General features: G+C 45.3%; 1 long non-coding RNA gene and 2 pseudogenes across 1 annotated transcript; 2 read left to right on the forward strand and 1 right to left on the reverse strand.

Moving 5' to 3' along the window:
- The first annotated feature begins 219 nt into the window (after positions 1–219).
- Positions 220–2,024, forward strand: LOC144122971 (uncharacterized). Its single transcript, XR_013312960.1, has 2 exons — positions 220–274; positions 1,896–2,024. It is a non-coding gene; the product is annotated as an uncharacterized LOC144122971 (long non-coding RNA).
- A 66-nt stretch (positions 2,025–2,090) lies between these two features.
- LOC144123735 (uncharacterized) lies at positions 2,091–2,674 on the forward strand (annotated as a pseudogene).
- Positions 2,675–5,739: 3,065 nt separating this feature from the next.
- On the reverse strand, positions 5,740–8,281 carry LOC144123736 (uncharacterized; annotated as a pseudogene).
- Positions 8,282–8,636: the final 355 nt, after the last annotated feature.

Consider the following 8,636-nt stretch of genomic DNA (forward strand, 5'->3'; position numbering starts at 1 on the left):
TCTCCGTGTGCTTTTGTATATGTTTAGTAGACGACACTTGTAAGATCGCGCTAAAATGTAAAGATTTGCGGCTAGGTAAATAAGTTCTCTTCCAATACCGGTCTTCAAATGTTTGGGGAAAAAGCTCCAAGGTCATCTTGCATATCAGAAAGCATACTGGGTGCTACTGCACATAACACTGCTGCTCACACTGAATGCACGACATTTTTCCATAATGCAGGCAGCTGCTGAAACGGCCGAGGAGATGACGGAGGATGAATTGACACCTGCCGTGGTAAGTGCCCGCCTGCCTCCAGCTGTGTGTTCTTCTCTGAGTGTTAATGTCATTGCTGAGGGCAGACGGTTACACCCAGAATGCGCCCTCCCCGAAATCCAATAACATTGCGTCTCTTTGAGATGCTGATGATTGGTGCCTCAGCCTGTGTAGAACTAGTCTGTGCCTTGAAGATGATAGCAGCACGCATTATGACAAGCGTGCACTCTAGGACAAGTATCACACTGCCAGCAATACTCGATGCACATTGTTTTTTTATTATTCAGGCCGCACCAGAAATGGCTGATGACGGGATCCCAGATGAAGAAGCACCTGCCATGGTAAGTGGCAACATGCATATGTGCCCTCCATGGTACAAAGCTTTCATCAAAGTTGATGGAAAATGGTTGCATTCATTATGCACAAGCTCTGACATGCACAAATATGTATCATTGACAAAATACAGGTTGCCAGCGCCAGTACGTTTTCCCAGTGCTAAAGAGCTGAGCATGTAGAAGCGTATCCGCACTAACAACACACAGCAGTGAAGTCTCATGTAAGGCACTAGCAACTCACCATGACAGGTGCAGTGTGCTCACAAAGAAATTGAGAGAGATTAAGAGCTTCATTTCATAATTAAAATTCATATACAAGAGAAGAAAATAATTCAAAATGTAAACTTATGAAAGGGTGGTTGCCAAATGATATTTGGGCCAAGCAGTTTTATTGGTTTAAGAAATAAAATCAGGATGATCTCTGTTCATGGAGATTACCTTTTAGTGCGCTAAATGTGGCGTGATGTGGAGGCAATGATTTTTGAACTCGTATGACTAAAGGTATTGCTGGAGATCATATCGTAAGCTTTTTAGTGAGCACATTTTCCGCAATCCTCCATCATGTTCTGATGATGTGAAGTGCCAGTCCCCAATGTGCGCCACAGTTCTTTACACCTCAGCAGAAACAATTTTGCTACCAATTTTATGAAGAGAACCTTTGGCACGCGTAGAGAAACTTATGGAGTGGTCTATTGTCGAATTGTCATGGTTGCCGCGGGTTGGGTCCACTATGAAAGCAAACATAAGTTCATGCTGATGGAAGTCCAAGCGGCCACAAATTGCTGCTGCGCAGCTGAAGAATTCAAGGCGCTAGTTTGAAATGGAGGAGCCATTTTATTGCTGGAATGCATTTAAAATGTGTACTCCTATGGTTCAGCCTCTAAGGTGTTACTTAGGGCTCAGAAAAAACTCAAAAGTTGATTCAAAAATATGTGCAGCTCACAAGCTGTTGTCGGGGAATGCAGCTCTGCTTAGGTTTACCATCCACACCAACATGCAGACCTGGCAACTTACTGCCCCTTTTTCTTTGCAATAAGAAGAGATTTGTTTATGGCCAACTAGTTTCTTATTACCAGTCAGGGAGGAGGTAAAAGGGTTCCGGCAGATGTTGCATGTTGATGACTTTTGTGCTTGAACTTGTGCCTAGCTGGCCTAGTGGGATGCAGATGTTTCGAAAGTACTTCAGGACTATTTCTGGCAAACGTGCATGTGTAGTTTTGGATAATCACGAGACTGTAACCAATGTATTGGTGCATTGTTTTGTTATTTCATGCGCTAGTAACTCTTGCAACTTTCTTTCTATGCAGGAGCAATCTCCTGAAGTGAGAACTGCTTCAACTCAGTGGGAGGACCAGAACAATGAACATAGTTACTGCCAACGTGGTCTAGGCACATTGTCAAATAAACAGCAGCTATCTGCTGCAACGTTAGGAGAAGACGACTGTGTCTTTTATACAGGGCTGGGTAAAACACACTTCCAAAATTTGGTCACAGCAGTGAAAGTAGAGTCGAGGAAGCTCTTCACTGTGCTCCCCTATGAAGATCAGCTACTGCTCAATCTAATGCAACTACGCCTTCGCCTTCTCTATGGGCACTTGGCTAGAATATTTCAAATATCAGTAGGGAGTGTCTGCAACATTTTCAGGCATGTACTGTCGGTGCTGTGCACCATTATGGAAAAAGTCGTAACTTGGCTACCGCGATCAATAATCCGAAACAGTATGCCCAAGTCATTCATTGACAATGGATACGACACAACAACATGCATTGTCGACTGCTCCGAAATAAACCTGCAGCGGCCAAAAAAACTGATGCCAAGGGCGCAAACCTCTAGTAGCTACAAGGCGCACAATACTGTGAAGTTCCTTATTGCCATAGCACCAGATGGGTACATAATGTATGTGTCTCCAGCTTATGGAGGACGTGCATCAGACAAATATATCACAAAGACTGCAAGCTGCAGGACCATCTCGGCCCAGGAGATGAAGTCATGGCTGACAGAGGCTTCACCCTGACAACAAGCATGATTATTCAAGGGGCGAAGCTTAACGTGCCTGCGTTCACAATAGGTAAGGGTATCGTGTAAACATGCTATTATGAATGGCTCGATTGCCTCATGGATATGTCATTTTGCAGGGGAATCTCAACTCAGTGAAGAGGAAGTCAGCAGGACGAGAAGGATAGCTTCCGTGCGCATTCACGTGGAGCGCGCCATAAACAGGATTAAAACTTACAGAATATTTAAGCAGGCCCTGCCCATCAAGTCCAAGAAGACGATAAGCGATATGATTCTTGTTTGTGCAGGGCTTTGCAATCTCAGAGGCCCTTTAATTGCTACCAGGAGAGAGCCCACAACTGAGTAGATTTGTGCCATGTACCAGGGGCGTAGCCAGGGAAGTGGGGGGCTTACGGGGCTTCAGCCCCTCCCTCCCGACTCCCTCCCGAAATTTTTTCTAACTGTCCCGCACCGCTGACCAAAACAACCACCGGCGCCCGAAGTCATTCTGGATTTTGTCATCAAGTGTTTTTCAGACTAGAAAAGACATTTTGGCGCGTACATGGCTAACTCTGGTTGGATTTCTTGGCAACGCCCGTGCACCTGCAGTCATGTAACGCAAGGGGCCCCATCCTAGCACTAACTTTCAAGGACCTATCGATGGCTCGCTGTTGCGACTAAAATTTCGGTGCAATTACTCGCAATACATGACCGGTGACAGCTGCTGCTGCGCAGTACACAGGAACGAAGGACAGCGTCATTCAGAATTTTTCCTGCCCGTTGCATATGTACAAAAATGTAAAGGTTCTTGAACGACAAACATTCATTAAAATATTCGTCCTCTACTTGCTAATTTCATCGCCTTTACGTTTTTCATATCAGAGGCATGCATGCACTGCTTTGCTGGTTCCATATAGTTTTAGACTTCGTGTGATATTTTCTTTACCTATTAAATACGCAATAACATGGAAGCACTGGAATTCGTTATGTCTCCCACGAGTGAACGATAAGGGGATAGTTGGTATGACATGATTACAAGACATAAAACTGAGCAGGGACAAGACACAGAAGGGAAGCATAAAGGACGAGCTCGTCCTGTTTGCTTCCCTGTTGTGTCTTGTCCCCTGCTCAGGTTTATGTTTTGTAATCATGTCTGCCACGATTTTTAAGACATACGAATACATTCTTTTATTTAAAAAAATACATATTATACTTGTCTAGACAGTGCGCAGCGTTATCTAATACACAATAGCATTGTCAATGGCAATACAGTTATTATTGTTGCATTTGATTCTTCCACAAACTCTATGAGGAGGCCGCGCTGCAACATGAGCGCCCCCCCCCCCCCGGAACAAAATTTCTGGCTATGCCCCTACCAAGTACAAGAGTACGTGTGGAAAGTGGACGAAATAAAGCAGCCATACCATATGGCTGGAGCCATGTTGCAGTAGCCTTCCAAACTGGAACTTGGAAAGGACCTCATTTCAAAGCAATGACGTGGCTGGCATTTCAAAAATTGCACCTTACACGTACTCAAAATTTGTCACTAATACCTTAAAGAAAAGGTCATTCTAATCCCCAATATGCATATGAAGCAAAGAACCGGCAATGCAAATGTGGGGACACTGCACACGTGCACGTGGCCTTACTTCACATCATTTTCTAGATTGGTACTGCTTGCAGCCAATGTCAACACTTGTCCCGGCTGACTGGACTGCAAGGTATATGAACTTGAAGTGTTTCACACACACAGTTTTCCAGTTTATGAATGCACAATAAATGTGGAACTAAATGGATGCATCTGTAATTAAAAGGCCTTATTATGGTGCTACACTCATTGAAATGGGTATGGTCACTTTCTAATAACATTGTGCCATTTGTGCAAGCAATGCAATGTGCACTTATTTGCACATATATCCCAAATGGTGAACACAATGGCCATAAGCAATGCACACACGAAACAAGTGGAAACTCTAGACATCATTACACGTAACAGTACATCGGTCATAGAGATATGTATTATAACAATGGTTTTGGCACTGAGCAGATCTGACGCTCTATAGATCACACAGAGCAACAATTAGGCCACAACTTGTTGAATACCTGTCTTGAACCTGGAATCAATTCATGAATTGCAGGGTTTGTTTATGGTTTATGGGGTTTAACATCCCAAAGCGACTCGGGCTATGAGAGACGCCGTAGTGAAGGGCTCCGGAAATTTCGGCCACCTGGGGTTCTTTAACGTGCCACTGACATCGCACAGTACACGGGCCTCTAGAGTTTCGCCTCCGAATTGCAGGGTTGCCTACTGTGCAAGCACACTTCAGATATACAGTATCTCGCACTTTAAAGGAGGTACTGGATAATACTCAAGAATATTTATTCCAGTAGCACCCCCATTTCAAACACCACGTTCACAGAACCTTGAGTATTCTGCGGAAATAATGAGCCGTCCAGACACATGGCGCCTTTCCAGTTCTGGCAGGAGGTCACGGAAGTAAAACTGTTGGAGTCGTGGCAAGTTTGATTTCACAAACATAGGTGCAAAAGGCACTTCAACAACAATTTCAGCTTCTATACTCCGCATGTAAAAGTAACAGAGTTCACTGCATGTGCACAGCATCTGCAGGTAAACTTGGCCATAATAACCGTTCGGCCCATTTTCAGACAGCATGTACTTTCCATCAACCTCCTTAACGTCGTGCCTTCCAGAACGCACAAGGTCCAGCAGTTCATCACATGCGGACACTTTATTTCTAGCACAGCGGCAGCTGCCTCAAGGAGGCCATCAGGAGACGCAGAGAGCCAGGGCATATCCGGACATAATATTGTGCCGCACCGTGTCACACTGTGCCCTGCTTTTTTTACAAATTGTGCACGAGCCACTGCTTCAAATTTCTGACCATATTTCGTGGCTGCATTGCCAGTAAACGTGGGGCTGATTATGGCATTCACTGCTTTATCACCTGGTGTGCTGCTTTTTTTAGGTACTTTTCTCATGCAAGATGCTGTCAATCTAAGGCACCGTGCCATTAGCCAAAGTGGCGAATTTTGGCTCCTTGTTTCATTCTCCAGAGATGCTGCAGCCTTTGGCGATAAGTTAACAAACTTGTTATAAAAGGCGCAACATCGAAGGCAGCTGGCTGGTAAGTCACTTATGACTTCATGGCTGCCATGTGGTGCTGCCTCTTGCCGAAGTCTGCTGGGCTGCCGTGGTGCTGCACTGAACGTTGCATAAAGCTGTGTGCCTGGAAGTGGAATGAAAGAGCACACCACACTAAAACGAAAATGACTCTGTAACCTCAATCCAGATAGTCTACATTAAGAGGTTGAACTTTTTATGAGCTCTAAATATGCAATAAGGCTGACGTGCTAGCGATACCAAGTTAGGTTTTTCAGCCTGCCAAGACCTAGAAGCATTTTCAAGTAGCAGGGAAAATTGTACTACAAAACACGTGAGAGGAATCTGAGACCAAACGTGCATTTGGCTTTGCACAAAACCATGCATGGGAATATTTAGCATGTGCCAATTACTCAGCACGCAGCCAAGTAAGACAGCAGTTGAAAACAGCTGAGCACAATAATAAAATGGATGATACCTGGACAATTGAAGAGCTCGGGATATCCTGACTCCTCATGCATTTTCTTCAATTCCTCTTCTGATAGTGGCGCTTTAACAGGCACAGTCTTTGCCTGAGCTTCAGGGTCGACTGTTTTTTCCTTCAACTTGAAGTTTATCTGGTCAAGTCTTCTGGGCTCAACGTTGCGTTTTGTACCTCTGTTTCACTTTACGGCAGCGTCTGTGCAGGCCCTTCCAGTGAAGCCACGAGAAACGGCACAGTCCACTTTCCACAGTACCGCTTCCACGTGGCTACACACTCTTGCCTGTCCAGCCATACAGGAGCAACCAGCACGCAGAACTTCGCCTGTGCTCTTTGCCGACAGCCACACTTGATGTGGCCTGCTACTTACAGCCTGTGAAGGCGTCACTTCAGATTTTAGCATACCAATGTCATCACTCACTCTGTGTGCAAGTACTTTCCCCACCCACCCTGACTGCAAGTAATTGTATGACTCTAATGATTTGTATGCTCTTACTTCAAGCAGGTCACATGCTTTTGTCGGCACTAAGTAGAACACAATGTCGGGCCCCCTAATCTCTAGCCAGTCGCGCATGTCTTCTGACCAGTCTTTGATGTCATCTGGGTGGGTGTACGTCATGGTTTCTGCAAATGAAAAGAGCATATAATCACTGTTGGATTACTCTTCCATAATAGTTTCTAGATGTTGAATTAAGAAAACTGCTTTTTACTAAGGAATGCAAATCAGCTGTCTCAAGGAGACAATTTCAACAAAGCATTGTAATCATAACCTGTATCAAATATGATAAGAACAACATCTCCAAGTTCTGCACATGTTGTGGGCAGACATTCTTTTCAACATAACCACTGCGAATTTCTCACTATGCCTTATGGCACACTTCATGAATAAAAAAAATGCATGCGGCCAGCCCACCTTGCCTTCTAGACATTATTAGTGGTTAAATGCCCAATGCAGTACCTTACCCTTTATCCAACTATGCAGTTAAATGAAGCAATGTACCAGTACACACAGCAATCTCGTAGCAGCCATTACTAGCTACTAGAAAACTGTGCGGCAAAGAAACTTCCATTCAAAGACATTTTTCAAGGAACACTTTTCTGTCACACGAAGCATTATCACCACGCACCAACTTTCGCTTCTCCAGCCGTACGGCACGCAAAAAAACGCGAGTACGTTTAAACAAACTCTCATTTCGCTGACATGAACACACGGGTGTGACAGCGACGTCTGCGTTTTTTACTCAAGAATATGCGTCCATTAAAGTACGCTCGGCATACCAGCACTAACAAGATTAAGTGCAAGCAAGAGCGTGCTCTTTCTTGCCGCCGTGGCGTTCACAGGTTATGCGAAAGCGGGTGCCATTCTTCTCGGCGTTACCCTGCGCGGGGGCTCGCTGGTTAGGACGCTTGACTGCTAATCACGAGGCAACGGGGTCGATACCGGACGCGGCGGCCACGTTTCCATCGGAACAAAACGCAAAGTTCTCGTGTACTGTGCATATTAACGAGCCGCAAGTGATCGAAACTATCTGAAACCTTCCACTATGGCGTCCCTCATAGCCGATGTCGCATTGGAACGTTAAATCCCTTAAAAAAAATCTGTCTCACCCCTAACGCTTCCTCTCCCAAAGATCGTTAGCGAGTTTCTCTCCTTGGCGACTAATACTATGTTAGTTTTGCAACACATCATCCAAAAGCGCAACTATTCACTGATTACTTGGCTAGTTGTGCCCGCAGAATTAGTGTCTGCCAGCACGTTCACTTCCTCAAACCGGAGAGTGGCTACACTAAACAATAGCTATCAATGTGTCTCCGTTATGCGCATTATTAGTACATGATGAACCTGCACCTGGGCTATCAGCGAAAAGATGACTCAAGAATAGTTTCGAACGTTACTGAATGCGCACAATGGATAAATTTGCTCCCGAATATGCGCAGCTTCGCAACTTGATGAAGCGTGGCTGCACACAAACACTGCTGCCCACAAAGGAATGAGTACGCAGTAAAAACACTCACCACTGATCAGCACATGTCGCGACGAACTCGACGCACTCGACGAGGCGCAGGCACCACGGGCTTCGTTCTCGGTGCCCATCGCGATCGCGTTATCAGAGACCACCTAGTTGCTATTCACGCCCCGCGCAGGGCAAAGGCAGTGGACAACACAGCAACAAAAACAAACGGCAAAAATCAGGGATGCTGAGCGGTCACAAAAACTGGTTGCACATGCGAAGCGAGGCACGCCAGCAGTAGTAAATTTGCTGTCACAGCTCAAAATGGCGCTCATACTTCTTTTTGACGTTAGGCGGCGCCGAAATGCTAACATGGCGCCGCGCAGAAGGGGGATTTTGAAAAGGTCTATAGGTGGTGACGTAGAGCCCTGGGAACGATATTAGTGAATAGCAATGACATCACAACACAGTAACGTGACATACTATGAACGGCGATTC

The sequence above is a fragment of the Amblyomma americanum genome, chromosome 3 (genome assembly GCF_052857255.1).
Source record: "Amblyomma americanum isolate KBUSLIRL-KWMA chromosome 3, ASM5285725v1, whole genome shotgun sequence".
Taxonomy (NCBI): domain Eukaryota; kingdom Metazoa; phylum Arthropoda; class Arachnida; order Ixodida; family Ixodidae; genus Amblyomma; species Amblyomma americanum.